The following is a 21,246-nucleotide window of genomic DNA, read 5'->3' on the forward strand; positions in this document are numbered from 1 at the left end:
TGTATATTGTTTCTTATTTTTTTCCCCATTCCCTGTGTGTCCTTCGCCCCATCCACCCTTCCCTATTCACATAGACTTCATTTCCATTTTTTTCTTTTCTCATAATTTTTCCTTTCCCTTCCTTTCCCCTTCCTATTATTAAAAAACTTCTTTCATAGTTTTACCTTTTTCAGAATGCTACATAGTTAGAATCATGCAATTTGTAGCATATGAGGTTGACTTCTTTTATTAACTAATATAAATTTGAGGTTATTCCTTGTTTTTTATGACTGACAGCTTGTGTGTGTGTGTGTGTGTGTTGAATAACATTCTATTATCCAGATGTACCATAGTATATTTATTTACTCAACTATTAAAGAACATCTCAGATGCTTCCAAGTTCTTTTGAACAAATACGTTATAAATCTCTGTTTGAAGGTTTTTATACAAACATAACTTTTCACCTCCTTTGAATAAATACCAACCAATGGGATTTCTTCATCATGTATTTAGTTTTATAAGAAACATTCAGTTGTCTTCTAAAGTAGTTATGCTAGTTTTCATTCCTATCAGCAATAAGTAATGGTTCTTGTTGTTTCATATACTTACTAGCATTGTTATTACCAATGTTCTAGGCTTTGGAATTTGTATTTAGTGTGTAGTGGTATCTTGTTTTTAAATTTCATTTCTCTGAGTATATATTATGTGAATACTTTCATATGCATATTTGCCATTTCTATATCTTCTTCATTGAGCTGTTTGTTCAGGTCTTCTGTTCATTTTTAATGGGCTGTTCATTTTCTTTATATTTTCATAGCTTATATTTTGGGTAAAGTCTTTTATCATCTATATTTGCAAATATTTTTCTCCCATTCTGTGGCTTCTTTTCATTCTTAAAACAGTGTCTTTCTCAGAACACAAATCTTTAGCTTTAATTAAATCCAGCTTATTAGTTCTTTTCTTTCATGGATTATGCCAAAAGTCATTTAGATTTTCTCATATTTTATCTCATTTTTATAGTTCTGAGTTGCACATTTAGGTCTAAAATCAATTTACAGTTAATTTTTATGAAAGCTGTAAAACTTCTGCCTAAACTGATTTAAAAAAATATATAATCCGTTTTTCCAGCATCATTTGTGGAAAAATTTACCTTTCCCGGACAAAGGCAGTTTCATTTCTTCCTCCCCAACTGCATGCCTTCTATTTCCTTTTCCTGTCTTATAGCATCAGCTAGAACATACAGTGTGATGTTGAAAAGGAATAGTGAGGATGAACGTCTTTGCTTTAGTTCTGATCTTATCAGAAAGTCTTCCAGTTTCTTGATTTTAAACTAATTTCCTCCTTGCTCAGAGAATACTCACCAGCCGTGCTTGAGGCAGCAATGTTTGCCCTAACTGGAGCAAACTAGCCCTAACCCTACTGCCTCCCATTTGCAACTACATATCCCACTTTCATTATTATTTTCACAGCACTCTACCATATTCATATTCTTTAGGGAGAAAAGACAATATTCTAGTAATAACATTCTGTTTCAATAGAGGTACTCTTTATTACTATATTCTGGCTTTAGTAGTGTACTTCCTCCTCACCTGTCAGGAAGTCATTACCCCAAGAGCATACCATGAGCATTGGGGAAACAGAATCTAACCACCCACTGCAAAGCTGGCTGCTACATCATCACGAGGATGGCAAGAAGTTGGGCAAAGAAATGACATATTTTTGTGTGTAATATGATATTCAATTTTGTGGTGTTGTATGCTTTGAAATTTACCACAGCAAAAAATATCAAATATTGACCGTTACACATTTCTGTTATATTGGGATTGGTGTGACAATTTCTGTTAGGAAATAAAGGTAAGATAAATTTTTATATTTAACTTTTATATTCAAAACTAGATTATCCTCAGCCTCAGAAAACATTCTTAGGTAAAATTAAATGAATGATAACAGTAATCTGTATTTTTAAAAAACAGGACAAGTATGATGTTAAGTGTTGGTTTTGTAGACATTATGTATCAAGTTGAGAATGATCTTCTCTACAACAGTGTGATAGTATGGAATTTTCCCAAAAGGCTCATGTGTGCACAGATTGGTCTTCAGGTAGAGGGGCTATTGGGAATGATAGGAGTTTCAGGAAGTGGGAAGGACATGCCTTTGAAGGGTACATTTTATCCCTGGACCTTTCATCTCACTCTCTTTGCTTCCTGGACACCATGAGCTGAGTAATTTTGCTCCACTATGGCAATCTCTCACATAGTTCCATGCCACAGATTCAGAAACAGTGGAAAAATGAGCCATTGCTGATTCATCTAAGAACATGAGCCAAAGTCTTTCTTCCTCTAAGTTGTTTTTCTCAGGTATTTTGTTAAAGTTGAATAACAGATAGTAAGTTCCTATCAGAAAAATTATTTCAGCACAGAATAGTCTGAAAGATACTGAAAGTATAAAATCTCGGAATAAGCATATTCTTTTAATGGACTTCTATATATTTTAAACTGATTGAACAATAGGTATATATATCAAGAAGGATGTGTGGAAAAGTGTTCAAAATCCTAAAGGAATCAGTATATTTGATAAATAGTATTGTTGTAATTTTACAACTGTATACCTTTTGTTCAATTATCACTAAAATAATACCTGAAAATTCTTTTATAAGAAATTATGACCTTTGAAAATTCTATCAGCCTGTAGTAGCTGATCTTCCTGTGTTCATTTCACTGAAATAATTCAAAAATTATTTTCCAGCTCTTAAATAGTAATTTTAATAAACTACTTCAGTAGGCACCCTGTATTCAAATGAGTAGAATTGTTTTTTTCTCTTTGGTGTAAGTGATAAAGATAGAAAGAAGTATGGAATATATAACTCATGTTTTTACATTTTCTTAATGATATCCAAACATTATGAACTAAGAAAGTACATGAAAAAAGATTGTATAGATATTGTTGGATTGTAAAATTTAGTGATTTTTAGCAAGTAGCTCTCCTTTACTACCACAACAAATTACACACTATTTCCTAGAATGCAAGACTACACAACTATTCATTATCTGTGTAGAATCTGAAAATGCACAGTCTAATTTGCCTGTATGTTTGAGGTAGATACAAATTTCCATGGTTGTCATGAAGTATCCACATTTCCCAAATTCTTCCCTTCAGATTTGAGGCTGTAATGGGCAGATAATTTAGCTAGAATATTTTTTCCCTAAGAAAGATTCTGTGTGAAGCCAGTCCATTCAGATTGAAGTTGTAGTACTATCAAATTTTGTTAATATGTGGAAACCCTTCAATTTAGGGAGCAGAAGTTTATAAACCAAAATTTAATGCAAATAAAGAAAACATTAACATATCCAAGTGGGGGTAGGGGAAAGGAAATAAATATGAGAAAAGGAAAAAAATGAAAATAAAATTTTTGTAAATAGGGAAAGCTGGAGAGGTTGAAAGGATGGCATTGGAATGGGGAAAAATTAAGAACCAAGATACATCATGTACAGGTACAAATTCCCAATGATGAATATCATTATATTGTATACCTAAAATGTACCAATAAACTTAATGAATAAAAATAAATAAATAAATTTTAATAGATTGGGGACATATCAATCAGTTGAAATTTATAGATGTGAAAACCTAAATCAAAATACAAAGGAAAGTGTATGCTTTATGCTGAATGATAATATAAAATCAATCAAGGTATACAAAACATTCTACCTTAAAATCAACTTGAGGGATCCACATTTCAAACATTGAGATTTAAAGTGGAAATATTTTTATGAAGTTGTGAATAATTCTTAGTCTTTAAAGCTGAATTTATTTTTAAAAAGAAACCTGTGAAATACTTTTGTTTGTCACTAGTATGGAAAATATTTTGCTTTCAAAATCCTATAATTAAAAATTTAGGTTTAATTACTGCAGTAAGTGGTAATAGAGGTTTTCTAGTGAATTGATGAATAATTGTACAATTTTGGGGGTGCAGTGTGAAGAGTCAAAACATATATTCCCTGGATAATGACAAAATATGAGTAATTAACATATCCAACACACAAAATATTAAATTTATCTTTGTGGCAAGATATTTAAAATTCTCTCTTCTAGCTATTTGGAAAGATAGAATACATTTTTATTGAGTATATTGACCCTATTCTACAAAGATCAGGAAGTTCACCAGAATTTATCTTCACATTCTTCCTGTTTAACTCTGATTTTATACCCCTGACCAATCTCTCTTTATCTCATCCACACCCTTTCATGGCTCTTGCAAATTTTATTCTACTTTGTACTTCTATGACATAAAATTTTTAGCTTCTACATGTAAGTGATAGCATATATCATTTGTGAAATTCTTAAAATCATTGTTTTACAGTATTGGCTTTTAATAACACTATTCTATACCTTCTCTCTAATTAGGTACTTACAGCAATAAGATCATGAAGTCTGGGGCCAAGGATTTAGCTCAGTGGTTTCACTGCCTGCTGCCCAAGCACAAGGACCTGAGTTCGATCCCCAGTACCAAAAAAAAAAGAAAAAAAGAAAGATTATGGAGTCTGGTAACTGCATTTTTTGACATTTGTCTCCTGAATTAAACATCAATATCTTAACTCACATCTCTTATTTCTACACATCTACTTCTAACATAATATTTGAATAGTATTTCAGAGACCAAGTATGTGACAGTTATGAGGGGCTTCTTAATAAAAACGATTTAAGTTCAACTCCCAAAATACTTTATACTAAGGTTTTAAAATTGAAAATTTTACATTTAATCCACAATTTTCTTCCATAGGCATATGTGAGTGTATAATTTTGCTCCTGCTGTGCTTGTGTATGTCTCCTTTGACCCATTAACTGCTTAAGAGGGAATGCAAAGCTCTTCAAGATTTCCTACTTCTTTTTATCCTCCAATCCTCTAGAGCTATGACTTACTTTTCTGAAAACTTCACGTTACTTATTGATTCTAACATTTTTTTGGAAGTGATACATATTTTTCTGGCATATCTTTCTTTTCTTTTCTAATCCCTATTTGTCAAGCCGTTCAAAAATCCTTCCCTTGATTTTTTAGTTTGGCTTTGAGTCTTTCATATGGCAATAATTTTTTTTTCAGATATGTGTTGAGTGCTTGCTATGTGCATTGGAGTTTCAGTAGTGAGCAAGGCAAAGGCACTGCCCTCACAAGGTTTACACTCTTAAATAAAGTCATGATTATATCATTAACATGATATTTATCCTCATCAAATTCAAATTGCATATTTTTTTTGTTCTGTAGTGTTTTTTGAAAATGTATGTTCTGTTCTGTCATTTTTTCATACTGCACTTATCTCAACAAATCACCCAGAAACTTAAAAATATATGTTATGAATGAATAAATGAACATCTCAATGCTTCACCATCATAAATATGATAAAATAATAATCTTATTCAAAAATTAACAGTAGATTCTCTAATGATAAGTAGCCAAGGACATTTTGAAGTAGCACATTATCAATGTAGAACAATACATGATTGGCACATACTTGTCAGAAAGTTTTCCTAAAATTAAACCCACTGTATCTAAAATCTGACTCTCTATTGTAGTAAAGAATAACAAAATTGGTTGTAGGAAAGAATAATGAAATGATTAAAGTTTATTAGTTATTTACAATGGGTAAACTGTTGAATGTATGTGAAATATTTGACTGTGATAAGAACTCCATGAGTTTATAATTTCCTTTTTTAATAGATGGTAGAATCAAGGCCAATAAAATTATGTAATTTTATGAATTATCTAATTTACAAATTTTATGAAGTGTTAAAGCTAGCTGGCAAACTGGACTGGCATCATAGCTGATAATTAGCATGTTTTGTCAAACATTAGAAAAAGTGTTGTACAGTGAGGGATAAAATAGGTGGCCAATTCATAGATAAGTGAATTAGAAAGTTTTGTGCATCAATTTTTCTACATGTCGATATTGCATGAGTATTTAATGATACAGTGCATTTAAAACACAGACTTTTCCAAATAGTAAATATGGTCTCTCTATGTACTGCAATGTTTCTGTGCAATAATAAACACATTAGTAATACTTTCTGCCACAAAATATCAGCTATTTTCCTCTTTGCAAGAATCATTTCAATGTTATTATTTTTAAAACTGCACAAAATTCTGAACAGTAAATTTGTTGAAAGAAATTTGTTTTTCCATTCATTCCTGCTTCTACTATCTTCTTTTTTGAGCCTATTATGGTGGCAGGTGGGAGGGGTTGTCCAATTAAATGCTTCTTTGGTTATATAAATAATAAAATATATATATATATATATGTAAGATTCTATGCAAGTCTACTGTCAACATAGTCGTTATTTAAATAAATATTGAAAATAAGGAAAGTGGTGAATCGTTATTTCTTATCAATAATTATTTGAGCTTATATACACATGATAATAAACTGGAATATATTCTGAAAATATCTTAAATCGATTTATATCGTATATCCAATGGAACATGACTAAAAGACATATCCTGAATCTATGTCCTTTAGTGGTAGTTTAGTTGATAGTACTATCTAAGACACTTCTAGAGGGATATTCTATTCAAGGGATTATTTTTATCATTATCAAAACTGTTAAATGATCTTCATTTAACATAATAAATAAATGTAATATTTTAATTTTCACACTTTCTCTGTCAGAAAAGATAACATACATACATTGCATTTAGAATGGAAAGGACTGAACATTATTTCTATTTTAACAAAGCAATAAGGCAACTAAAATTTTGCAGATGTTGGAGGTAAACAATATCCCCTGAAAAATATACACATAATGAATTTATTTTTAGTTAATTAATGGAGTTTTATTGTAAATTCTTAAAATTTTTGGAGTTACTAGTACAAATGCAAAGTAGCATGTTTCTTTTTTAACTTTACGTAAATAAAATGACTTATCTCTTAATATTCAGTACATATTATTTTTCTCAATTTATTTGAGACTCGACTTCTCACAATTTCCTTAAAATCAATGAAACTATTTTTAATGGTTTTATTTCATTGCAGATCATTATCCATGATCAAAATTGCGATCTATATCCAAAACTTCCTGTCAAAATACCATAAATGTATCTACAGATCAGATAAGCCTAACCTCATCACTGTCAACATTTTTTTAAATTCTTTTATTGGTACATTTTAGGTATACAACACTTTTACATTTATCATTGGGTGCTTGTACCTGTACATGATGTATCTTAGTTCTTATTTTTCACCATTGCCTATGAGCCCTTCACCCACTCCATCCTTCCCTATTTACACAAATTTCATTAGCATATTTTCTTTTCTCATAATTTTTCCTTCCCCTTCTTCCCTTTCCCCTTCCCCTCCCACCACTACTACACCTTTGGACATTTTCCTGTTTCAAATTATCAATTATTCATTTTAGTCTTTATCTACACTTTCAGTTTCTTACACTAGAGAAACTATTTGGTATTTACACATATGTGTCCTATTTATTTCACTTAAGAGTATGTCCTAAATATGCATCCATTTAGCTATAAATGACTCTAATTTCTCGTTCTTTATGGCTGAGTAGTACTCCATTTTATAAAAAACCCACATCTTCTTTATCCAGTTTCCAGTTGATGGGCACTTGGGCTGTATCCAAGCTTTAGCTATTACAAACTGTGCCGCTATAAACATGGTTGCACATATATCGCTGTGGCATGATTCTTTTAATTCTTTTGGGAAGATACCAAGCAGGGGAATAGCTGGGTCAAATGGGACCTCTAGTCCTTGTTCTTTGAGGTAACTCCATACTTATTTCCACATTGGTTGCACCAGTCTACACTCCTACCAACAATGGAGAAGGGTTCCTTTCTCCCCACAACCCCGCCAGCATTTGTTATTGGTTGATTTCTTGATAGCAGTCTTTCTTTCTGGGGTGAGGTGGAATCTCAGTGTTGTTTTCATCTGCATCTCTCGAATGACCAATGATGTTGAACATTTTTTCCTATGTTTACTTGCTGCTTTTACTTCTTTGTCTGAGAAATGTCTGTTCATTTCAGATCCCCATTTTTGAATTGGGTCTTTGAATTTGGAGGGTCTGAATTTTTTCAATTCCTTCTATATCCTAGATAGTAGACCTTTGTCTGAGGGAGAGCTGCTAAAATTTTTTTCACACTGTAGGTTGTCTCTTAGCTCTGTTGGTGGTTTCTCTTGCAGTGCAGAAGTTTTTTAATAAGATGAGATCCCAGTTGCTGATTCTTTGTGCTAGCTCCCCTGCTACTGAGGTTTTGTTCATAAAGTCTTTTCCTATGCCAATGTCTTCAAAAGTTCTACCTAACTTATCTTCCAGCAAGTTTAGTGTTTCTGTCTTAATATTTAGATCTTTAATCCACTTCTGCCTTAGTTTAGTGCATAGTGACTGGTATGGGTCTAGTTTTAATCCATGGCAGGTTGAAATCCAGTTTTTCCAACACCATTTATTAAACTGGCTATCTTTCCCCCAGTGATGGTGGTTGGCTCCATTGTCAAAGAGGAGGTGCAGAGTATGTCTGAAGTTGTCTTTGCATCTTCTAATCTATTCCACTGATCCTTGAGTCTGTTTCTTTGCCAGTACCATACTCTTTTTATCACAGTACTTTGCACTATAGTTTCAAGTTGGGGATTGTGATACCCCCAGCCATGTCTCTGTTGCCTAGAATTGCTTTTGCTATTCTAGGTCTCTTCTGTTTCCAAATGCATTTTTGTATTGTTTTCTCTAGTTCTGTGAAGTATATTGTTGGAATTTCAATCAGCATTGCATTGAATCTATATAGTAGTTTTGGAAATATGGCCATTTTCACTATATTGGTTCTTCCTACCCAGGAACAAGGGATGTCTTTCCATTTTCTTATATCCTCCTCCATCTCCCTTTTCAGAGTGCTGTAGTTTTCAGTGTAGAGGTCTCTTGCTTCCTTTGCTAGGCTGATTCCTAGATATTTCATTTTTTTGGATGTTATTGTAAAAGGAATTATTTCCCTAATTTCTCTCTCAGTGAGTCTGGTATTTGTGTATAAGAAGGCTATTGTTTTTTGAGTGTTGTCCTTATATCCAGCTACTCTACTGAATCTGTCAATTAGGTCTAAAAGTCTTTTGGTAGAGTTTTTTGGGTCTTCTATATAAAGTATCATATCATCAGCAAATAATGACAGTTTAAATTCTTCCTTTCCTATCTTTATTCCTTTTATTTCTTTCTCATTTCTAATTGCTGTGGCTAATGTTTCCATAATAGTATTGAACAGGAGTGGTGATAGTGGGCATCCTTGTCTTGTTCCTGATTTTAGTGTGAAAGTTTTCAATTTTTGACCATTTAGTATGATGTTGGCTTTTGGTTTTTCATAGATAGCCTTAATCAGGTTGAGATAAAGACCTTCTATTCCAATTTTCTGTAGCGTTTTTATCACAAATGGGTGTTGGATTTTGTCAAATGCCTTTTTGGCATCTATTGAGATGATCATATGGTTTTTGTCCTTCACTGTGATAATATAGTGTATTACATTTATTGATTTACAAATGTTGAACCATCTTTTCACCCCTGGGATAAATCTGACTTTGGTCAGGGTGCATGATCTCCTTGATGACACTCTGTATTCTGTTTGCCAGTATCTTGTTGAGGATTTTTGCATCTATGTTCATTAGGGAGATTGGTCTGTAGTTCTCTTTTTGGGTTGGGTCTTTCCCTGGTTTTGGAATCAAAGTAACACTTGCTTCCAGGCATGAATTTGGAAGCCTTGCTTCCCTTTCAATTTCCTTGATGAGTTTAAAGAGTAATGGTGTCAGTTCTTCTTTAAATGTCTTGTAGAACTCAGCAGTGAAGCCATCAGAACAAAGGCTTTTCTTTGTTGCTAAATATTTTATTAATTACATTTTCAATTTCACTTATTGTAATTGGGGTGTTTAAAATTTCTATGTCTTCTTCATTTAACTTTGGCAATTCATATGTATCTAGGAATCTGTCCATTTCTTCTGTGTTTTCCATTTTATTAGAGTACAGTTTCTCAATGTAGGTATTGATGATCCTCTGGATTTCTGCTGGGTCTGTTGGAACTTCCCCATTTTCTTTCTTAATTGCATGGATTTGAGCCTTTTGTTTCCTTTTTTGATAAGGTTGCCTAAAAGCCTGTTGATTTTATTAATTCTTTTGAAAAACCAACTCTTTGCTTCATTAAGTTTTTGTATCATTCTGTAAGTCTCTGTTGCATTGATTTCTTCTCTTATCTTCATAATTTCCTCTCTTGTACGAGCTTTGGGTTCATTATTCTCTTCTTTTTCTAGGACCTTGAGGTTCTGCATTAGGTTATTTATCTGAGTTTTCTCTGTTTTCCTAATATGGGGATTCACTGCTATGAATTTCCCACATAGATCTGCTTTCATTGTGTCCCATAGATTCCTGTATGTTGTACTGGCATTATCATTTACTTGTTGAAACTGTCTACTTTCTTCTTTAATTTCCTCTGTGACCCATTGCTTGTTCAGGAGGGTGTTATTCAATTTCCATGTGTTTGTGGGAGTTTTGCAGTTTCTCATGTTATTGATCTCCAATTGTATTGCATTATGGTCTGATAATATACAGGGGATAATTTTGTTTACATTTACTTAGACATGTCCTATGAGCTAATATGTGGTCTATTTTGGAGAATGACCCATGTACAGCTGAAAAGAATGTGTATTCTGATTTTGTGGGGGTGGAACACTCTGTAAATATCTATTAAGTTCATTTGTTCAATAGTTTGGTTCAGTTCTAGAGTTTCGCTGTTAAGTTTTTGTCTAGATGATCTGTCTATTTGTGATAGTGGGGTATTGTGGTCCCCCACTTGCAATCTTGGCTATTATATATCTAGGTGTAGACTTTTTTTGATTGTGGCTAGGTGGAGTTCTATATGCCTCACTTATCTGTATGTGAAATTCTCCACCTCTCTCTGGGAAGTTTTCTACTATTACTTCTGTGAACAGTTTTTTAAGTCAATTGTACTTTCTCCTGTTTTTTTGTGGACTCCTATCAGTCTTATGTTATTCTTCTTGCATCATCTAGCAGCTGCCTGATTGATTTCTCATAGTCCCTTACTATTTTTAAGAAATTTCTGTTTTCATGGTCCTTCACTGCAATCCTGTCTTTTATATCTGATATTCTATCTTCGGATTCCCTTAATCTGTTCTGTATGCTTTCAATGGAGTTTTTAATCTCCTGAATATCTGTTTGACTCTGTTTCATGGATTCCATTTCTTTCTTATGTTGGGCGATCATGAATTCCATTTCTTTCTTATGCTGAGCATTCATGGCTTCCAGCATGTTTCTGAGCTCATCTATTTTTTTTATCTGTTTCTGTTCTAGAGACTCTGATCATGTCTTTCACTGTACTCACCATCTCTGTAGGTATCTGGGAGATTATTTCTGTTCTGAAATTTTCTAGAGCTTCATTCATCTGTTTTGTTACTTCCTGTGCTATCAATTCAGGGTGTCCAGGTGGTTGATGGTTGGAATTTTCCACCTTGTTTCCCCAGAATTTGCTTTTTGTGGAGTGGAAGTTGCCTTACTTAAATGTCTTCTCATTTTTGTTTTTGGTACTGTCATTGGTTTAGTTCCTGGGTTAATATCTTGAAGTTGCTTATTGTAAATATCTTTGTTGATGTATTTAGAACCCTTATGGAATGATTGCTTCTCAGAGGTGTCTTTCACATATAGCTAGCCTTTAGGTTTTCAGTCTCTAATGGCACTGAGGGTGTCTCATTTTCATTGTACCAACCAGGAAGGACAAGGGATTAGATCAATCACAATACCTTAGCCCAAGTGACACAATTAGCAATACAATAGCATCAAGTACCTCTTAGAAAACGACAATTTGTGGCAGTTATTAATCTATCACCTTTAACTGTCTGAATTAAATCAAAATTAAGGACCAACTCAACATGTTTTTGCAACTTTACTTTTTGAAATGGGGAATTAGAAGGATTTGGGGAGGGGGGAATAGGTATGTAGAAGGATAGGGGAAGGTTAGTAGTGAGGCCAGAGGACAGAGGTGAGAGAAAGAAAGAGAAGAAAAGAAGAAGGAAGAAATATGAATTAGGGCCAGAATAGGAATGTAAAGGGAGATGAAGAACAATGTGGGACAGCAAGGGAGTTGGCGGGGGGGGGGGGAGAAAAAAGAGAAAAAAAAATTTTAAATGAGTAGATAAAGAAGGAAAAAAATTTAAAATAAGAGTCAAAAAAATAGTGGTAATTTTGAAAATAACAAATAAAAGATAAAAATGAAAGGACTCCTTCAGGGTATGTCTCTTCTGTTACAATAGATAACGCGGGCAGAAGTGTGCAGTTATAAGTCAATGAGTCTCAGCAAGCCAGTCACAGACCTGTGAGATTTAGGAAGATTTCTGGCTGCAAGTCCCAAGTTGAGCTCCCTGTCCTCCTGCAGGGTTGAACTGTGCAAGGTTCTATTGCAGGTTCCAGCTGCCTTTTCCCTGGAGATAGTCCAGGTTCTGATGGGAGGTGATGATCCTTCTAATTTACCAATTATGGTGGTCTGGTGTGCCTTTACTGGAGAGATTCTCTTCACTTTTCCAGTGGGCTTCAGCTATCATCAGGGAGGCTGAGAGAGGCCCTCTCTCTCTTGTTCACTTCTGCAGTTCAGGACAATGGCCTTTGTGTCCCCCTGTGGCTCTGTAGTGTGGAACCAGGTAGCTGCACAGCCAAGAGGCCGGAGGTGGGTGAGGGGGCGGGGGAGCTGGCCCTGTTGTTCTAGGTGCCTGTGCAGCTTCACGGGCAGCCAGCAGGCATGCCTGGGAGCTCCTTACAAGCCCTTGGTACTGTCAATACTTTTTGCACACAGTGTTATTGTATATTGCAAGAAAAATATAGGAAGTACTAGAGAGCAGAGGAGAAAGAAGCATGTGGTATAAAATAAAAAATGTAAAGAAAATAAAAGCCAACATGTTGGACTTAGTTGAAAGTGAGTAAAGGGAGGGGTGAGTTCTAACAATTGAGAAAGTTACATACAGTGGGCAAAAATTTTAAATTTTGGTTTTGAGAAAGGAAGTCTGGTTATAAAAAGACTATATGAAAGAAGATTGAGCCTGAATGACAGAAAAACTGTATTGAAAAATCTCATTTCATATATACAACAGGATCAAGATTACATGTGGATCTGGTAGTATGGAAAAATATCCAGAAAGAAAAATGAAAAATGAGGAAATTTGGAGTAAATTTGAGATTTTGCCACATTGAAATGATATTCAAACTGTGAAGTTAAGGAGTTTTGTATATCCAGAAAACTCTGAAGATAGAATACTAAGCAAGAGCAGCATGAGAGAGGACTCCTAAGTGGTAAGACATAGTTGAAGGTGATTTCAGTATGGTAATATAGATGCTGGTTAACACTTTGAAATAAATAGTGAGGACCTAATGGAAAACAGCTGTGGGTTTCTGATAAATGAGTGAGAGTGAGATAGTGCAAGAGCACAGATCTCTCTCTCTCTCTTTTTTTTTTTTTTTTTGTACCAGGGATTGAACTCTGGACCTTGCACTTGCGAGGCAGGTGGCAGCGCCACTGAAGGCCACGTAGACACTGACATGAACGGCTTAACACATGAGGAAATGAAACTTTGCTTCACATGCGAAGCCAAAAGCTACAAGGCTCATCACCCAAAAAACACGGATTAGAAAATTTCTACTGAGCAGTTTAGGGAAGCTCTGAGAGGACAATGGGGCCAAGACGGTGGAAATTAGAAGTCTTAGTTTGTGTCACCCACTGGCATAACCTTCAAATTCATACTAATATGAAGCAACAGAGTAAACCAGTAAGGCGTAGTAAAACTTTTCTTGAACCAGAAACATCTTCACAGCCTTAGGAGAAGTACATTTTTTCCCACTTTGAAAATGTTGATCATAAGGTAATGCTTAATGTTTAAATAAAGAAAAATCTGAATTAAGAACAATCATGCAGAAGGATATTAAACATGATGGATACATTAAGGTGATAGGATTAAATTATCCATGGCCAAAGAAATCCTCAAGGAAAAGTGACATCGAAGAAAATGGATTATAATAAAAAATAAGAAATTATACCAATGATAAGGGGTGAATGTAATGAGAAATTCAAAGATTTATTAATTGAAATCTATCATCACCTTGCAGTAACAAAGGAATTAAAAACAAGTTTTAAATTAAATATATTAGTGAATAATGGTAGGAGAATTTAGTATAAAATTATTTTAAAATATTGGTGTCATTTAATTTTTTGAAACAAAAAGAAGAAGCTGGTATATGTGTAAAAGTATTGATTTTTGAATGTGTAAGAATTTTTGACAGAAACAAGGGGGAAGGGAGCAGTGGCAGTCATCTTCAATGAGTTTATTGACTATATTGTCCTATATGAGAAGCTGTGTGTTATTTTATTTTATTTTTTTATTTTTTATTTTTTGGTACGGGGATCGAACTCGGGTCCTTGTGCTTGCGCAGCAGGAGACGAAACCACTGAGCTAAATCCTCGGCCCAGCTGTGTGTTATTTTAGTAAGATACATTACTGTTACAGCATTATTTTCTAAACCTTACTCTTTTTAATTTTATTCCTTTAGTAAGAGAAGACTCAGGCTATATCCAAATGCACCGCGTGTAGAAATATGAGAAGAACTGGTAAGAACATGCTCAAGAAAGTGGAAATGGTTGGCAATTTTATAAATATAATAATTAGTTATCCCTTGTAAATCAAGACACATCATTACTTCACTTAACAAAATATGCACTTTTTAAAATTGATGAGTTAGAAAATGCATAAAACAGAAAGCAAATTTGTTATGGTAAATGCCTATAATTAGTCCACAGACATTTGCTGTCTAAAACGGGTATGAATACAGAAGCCTATGTATATTCCTGAAAAAAATGTCCCTATTTTCATAATAAATTTTAACCTGAAAAAATAGCTCTTTTGTCAGAAATTGCATTTTCTTTTGTGGAAAATCCCTTCCCTGGGCCTGGTTGTGAGAAATGATATATGAAATGTTGAATGCTAAAACACGAAAACATGGAAGAATAAAATATGAAAGAATAAATATTCTTTAGTGAGACTTAGGAGATGAAGAGGTAATGAATTACCTTCTCAGTGTTGACAGTTCTGATTACAATCAGCCTGAACAGCAGATATTCAAAAGACTGGATCAAAGGCTTTTCATATATACAACTTCTCAAAATAGTGGAAGATTCTTTTAAGGCACAAGTTAATAAAATGTCTTTAAAAAAGTGTAGCAACTTGTTTTAACCAAAAGATGTCTCACTCACACACTTGTATTAGCCTGTTTTTTTCTTTGTTTTTCCTTCTCTTCCTCCTCTTCTTTCATTTTCTCCTCCATCTCCTCTTCTTTCTCCACCTCTTTTTCATTTCTCCTCCTCTTCCTCATTCTCCTGGTTATCCTTGTCTTTCTCCTCCTCCTCTTTTCTCTCTGTCTTCCATCTCCCTCCTCCTTATAAAATGCACCATGAGCCCAAATCAGGCAATAATCCTTCATTGTCACCTATCTACCCATTTCTTCTTCCTTACCTTAAACCCATCCTACTCCTTAAATTCTTTAAAGCACTTTATAATTCAAGTCAGTCAAATCTCTTACACATTTGCTAATGAAAATCCTACATGTTTAATCTGATTTAAATTTTGCCCATACTTTGTTGACTTAAAAAAAAAAATTCAAGGGCTGGAGATTTAGTTCAGTGGCACTGCTCCTGTCTTGCAAGTGCAAGGTCCTGAGTTCAGTCCCTGGTACCAAAAAAAGCCAAAATCAAACAAACAAACAAAAATGAAACATTCATGTATTATATCACTATTATTTTCTGAGTATGGAGGATATAGTGTTCAACAGAAAAACACACATGTTTGTCTTTATGCACTTACATCTTAATGGGAGAAACAAAAATAAGAAAGAAATAAGAAATACAAGTAAAATATGTATGGTTTACATGATTAAAATGTAAGGAAGAACCTCCAGAGTGCTGGGATTATAGGCATGTATACCACACTGGGCCTCACTGGGACCATGGCATTTGAAGAAATCTGGGGAGCTTAAGAAGCAAGGTATAGAAACACTTGCAGAAAGAGAATTCCAGGGAGAGAAATGCAGGGGCAAAAACCCCATGAGTTTTAGGCAGAGTTACCATTGTAAAAGATAGATGTCATAAAACAGCAATCATGTTAAATAAATTCACATATTTTCCCTTTCTTCCAATATAATGTGAAAATATATTCAACCCAACATTCTAAAGGCTCTTCTGTGATTAGACCCTGGACCAGCTCCTCCCCCGCAGGGTTGCCTGCCTGCCTTGTGCACACTTCCATGTCTTACCTGGTGTGGTTCCTTGAAAGAACCAGACATGTCAGCCCTTTCTGCTTTTGCACCAGTTATTATACGTTTTTTCTTTTTTATTCATTCCTGTGTCTACTTTTCATTCTGTTTGTCTAAGTATAAACTGTGTTTTTGAAAAGATATTCACTGAAATTCTGTTACTGAGGATATGTGATTATCCACCATTTCCTAACCTCCTATGAGAAACTTCTGAGTTCTTTCATAGAACAATCTGTTTCTTTATTTTTCTAAGTCTTTCTTGATGTGTCTTCTCCTTTCATTTACTTATCATTTCACCCTCTACTTCCGCTTTAAAATGTGAGAAATAAAAAGACAGCGACCTGTTGAGTTAGTTTTCTTCTGTGGCAATGACCTTTTCCTGAACTCATTTCCTAGCTTCTACATTATTATCCTTCATTTTTGAGCTCTAAATCACCTAATCAAAGATGAGTTTTCCCTAAAACAGCTTTTCTTATTTACTCTGTTGCAGTTCACAAGACTAAAGGGACAAGTATGAATATGAAATGGCCTAACTAGACAACAAACAGAAATGGAATTGTCTTCCTTACATTAGTTCAGACATGAATAATCCAAGATAATTCCATTATTCTTAAGTCAGTTTATTAAAACCCTTGATTCTACTAAGGACATCAGTTCTACTTTGCCTTGTAAGGTAGTAATGGACTACCTTACATCAACCCAAAGTAAAGCTCACTTTTAACAAAGCAGTAGAAGCAGGAAGACTACTCTCAATTCTGCTTGTCCTTCTGTCTTGTAGCAAATCATTATACCTTCATTGCAAAAGCAATCTCCCTATAGCAACAGGTAAAGAACATTCATATACTTGAAGATAGGGATAGCCCAGAGAAATTTGAACAAATAATCTTGGGAATTTTAATAAAAAATTTCTTTATACTATGCCAACAAGTTTTTATTTTTGGTTAAGCACTAAATGAGTGTTTTCTATGAGAAATAATTTTTTATTCTTATTTGAATGTTTAAGTCATGTTCTTAAACTTTTACAAAGAGTTTAAAGTTTATATGAATCATTATATAAATAATATCTTGTCAAAACTTTATTAATAAAACTTATTGTATCTCCCTCCCTGTACCTCCCACTTGTCCATTCTCTCAATAAAAACGAGAGAACTTGAAAATTTATTTCATAAGGTTCATGAAAGGAAATGATTACAAGCTGATGTCATCCTGACTGTGCATTCTAGAAGCCAAACATTCTGCAGAATATTCACTCCTGTTCCTGTTCTGGCCCTAATTTGTATTTCTTATTTATTTCCCTTTTCTTCTCTTGCCTGTGCTCACAGGCCTCACTGCTAACCTTCCCCTATCCTTCTACCTACCTATTGCTCCCTCCCCAACTCCTTCTAACTCCTCATCCTAAAGGGTAAAGTTCCAATATTGAAGAGTTTATCCAATATAAGCCTATGATGGGTTGGTCTTTGATTTTGATTTAATTCACACAGTTCAAGGTGATAGATTAATAACTACCACAAATTACCATTTTCTAAGATGTACTTGATGCAACAGTGTTGCGGACTGTATCACTTAGGCTAAGGCATTGTGATTGATCTAATCAGTTGTCCTTCCTGGTATAATGAAAATGAGATAGCCTCAGAGCCATTAGAGACTCAAAACCTAAAGACCAGCTATATCTGGAAGACACCTCTGAGAAGTAATCATTCCATAAGTATTCTAAATACATCAACAAAGATACTTACAATAAGCACCTTCAAAATATCAACCCAGGAAGTAAACCAAGGACAGTACTAAAAACAAAAATGAGAAGACATTTAAGCAAGTAACAAACTCAAACTTCCACCCCACAAAAGGCAAATTCTGGGGGAAATGAGGTGGAAAAGTCTGATAATCAACCACTTGGAACCCTGAAGTGATAGCACAGGGAGTAACAAAACAGATGAATGAGGCTCTAGAAAAGTTCAAAGCAGAAATAATCACCCAGATAACTACAGATATGGTGAGCACAGTGAAAGACATGATCAGAGTCTCTAGAACAGAAACAGATAAAAAAAATAGATGAGCTCAGAAACATGCTGGAAGCCATGAATGCTCAGCATAAGAAAGAAATGGAAACCATGATTGTCCAACATAAGAAAGAAATGGAATCCATGAAACAGAGTCAAACAGATATTCAGGAGATTAAAAACTCCATTGAAAGCATGCAGAGCAGATTAAGAGAATCTGAAGATAGAATATCAGATATAAAAGACAGGATTGCAGTGAAGGACCATGAAAACATAGATTTCTTAAAGATAGTAAGGGACTATGAGAAATCAATCAGGCAGCTGCTAGATGATGCAAAGAAGAATAACATAAGACTGATAGGAGTCCACAAAAAAACAGGAGAATGTACAATTGACATAAAAAAAAATCTGTTCACAGAAGTAATAGTAGAAAACTTCCCAGACAGAGGTAGAGAATTGGACATACAGATAAGTGAGGCATATAGAACTCCACCTAGCTACAATAAAAAAAAAATCTACACATAGACATATAATAGTCAAGATTGCAGAAACCCAAAAGAAGAACAAAATCCTACAGATAGTTAGAGAAAAGAAACAAATCACCTATAAAGGAAAGCCCATAAGAATCATGGTAGACTTCTCAATACAAACCCTCAAATCAATCAGAGCCTGGAATAAAGTATTTCAAGCCCTAAAAGAAAATAACTTCCAACCTAGACTGTTGTATCCTGCAAAATTATCTTTCAAAATTGATGGGGAAATTAGATACTTCTACAACAAAGAACACCTGACAAATTTCATGAACACTAAACCAGCAATCCAAACAATTCTAAGCAATATCCTAGAAAAAGACAATGAAGGTCACAATTCCATGAGACCCAACAGAGAGAAGCCACTAGGCAAGGTAAGACACTAAAGGGAAAGGGGGGGAAAGAAATACAAAATAAAAGAGCCAACAACAGTAAAACATCATGACAAGGATGAGTCCATATCTATCAATTATAACTATCAATGTTAATGGCCTCAATTCACCAATCAAAAGAAACAGACTGACAGAATGGATTAAGAAGCAACATCCAGAAATATGCTGTATACAAGAAACATACATAACTCAAAAAGAAATTCATAGACTGAAAGTAAAAGGATTGAAAATAGTTCTCCACTCGAAAGGAACACCCCAAAAAGCAGGGCTAGCAATCTTATTTGCAGACAAAGTAGATTTCAAACCAAAACTAATTAAGAGAGACAAAGACTGTCATGATCGCTACATCCTTGTGAAGGGAACAATCCAAGAGGAAGAGATGACAATCCTAAATATATATGCATGAAATACAAGTGCCCCCAACTATACAAAATAAATATTAATGGACATGAAAAACCAAATAAACACCAATACAATTGTAGTGGGGGACCTCAATACCCTACTATCACAAATAGACAGATCACCTAGACAAAAAATTAACAAGGAAATTCTAGATCTGAACCAAGGTATTGAACAAATGAACTTAATAGATATTTACAGAGTGTTCCACCCCCACAAAATCAGAATACACATTCTTTTCAGCTGCACATGGGTCATTCTCCAAAATAGACCACATATTAGCTCATAGGACATGTCTAAGTAAATGTAAACAAAATTATCCCCTGTATATTATCAGACCATAATGCAATACAATTGGAGATCAATAACATGAGAAACTGCAAAACTCCCACAAACACATGGAAATTGAATAACACCCTCCTGAACAAGCAATGGGTCACAGAGGAAATTAAAGAAGAAAGTAGACAGTTTCAACAAGTAAATGATAATGCCAGTACAACATACAGGAATCTATGGGACACAATGAAAGCAGATCTATGTGGGAAATTCATAGCAGTGAATCCCCATATTAGGAAAACAGAGAAAACTCAGATAAATAACCTAATGCAGAACCTCAAGGTCCTAGAAAAAGAAGAGAATAATGAACCCAAAGCTCGTACAAGAGAGGAAATTATGAAGATAAGAGAAGAAATCAATGCAACAGAGACTTACAGAATGATACAAAAACTTAATGAAGCAAAGAGTTGGTTTTTCAAAAGAATTAATAAAATCAACAGGCTTTTAGGCAACCTTATCAAAAAAGGAAACAAAAGGCTCAAATCCATGCAATTAAGAAAGAAAATGGGGAAGTTCCAACAGACCCAGCAGAAATCCAGAGGATCATCAATACCTACATTGAGAAACTGTACTCTAATAAAATGGAAAACACAGAAGAAATGGACAGATTCCTAGATACATATGAATTGCCAAAGTTAAATGAAGAAGACATAGAAATTTTAAACACCCCAATTACAATAAGTGAAATTGAAAATGTAATTAATAAAATATTTAGCAACAAAGAAAAGCCTTTGTTCTGATGGCTTCACTGCTGAGTTCTACAAGACATTTAAAGAAGAACTGACACCATTACTCTTTAAACTCATCAAGGAAATTGAAAGGGAAGCAAGGCTTCCAAATTCATGCCTGGAAGCAAGTGTTACTTTGATTCCAAAACCAGGGAAAGACCCAACCCAAAAAGAGAACTACAGACCAATCTCCCTAATGAACATAGATGCAAAAATCCTCAACAAGATACTGGCAAACAGAATACAGAGTGTCATCAAGGAGATCATGCACCCTGACCAAAGTCAGATTTATCCCAGGGATGAAAGGATGGTTCAACATTTGTAAATCAATAAATGTAATACACTATATTATCACAGTGAAGGACAAAAACCATATGATCATCTCAATAGATGCCAAAAAGGCATTTGACAAAATCCAACACCCATTTGTGATAAAAACGCTACAGAAAATTGGAATAGAAGGTCTTTATCTCAACCTAATTAAGGCTATCTATGAAAAACCAACAGCCAACATCATATTAAATGGTCAAAAACTGAAAACTTTCACACTAAAATC

Source organism: Heterocephalus glaber, unplaced genomic scaffold, assembly GCF_053883595.1.
Source record: "Heterocephalus glaber isolate CG9 unplaced genomic scaffold, H.glaber_assembly_v1.0 deba00001538, whole genome shotgun sequence".
Taxonomy (NCBI): Eukaryota; Metazoa; Chordata; class Mammalia; order Rodentia; family Bathyergidae; genus Heterocephalus; species Heterocephalus glaber.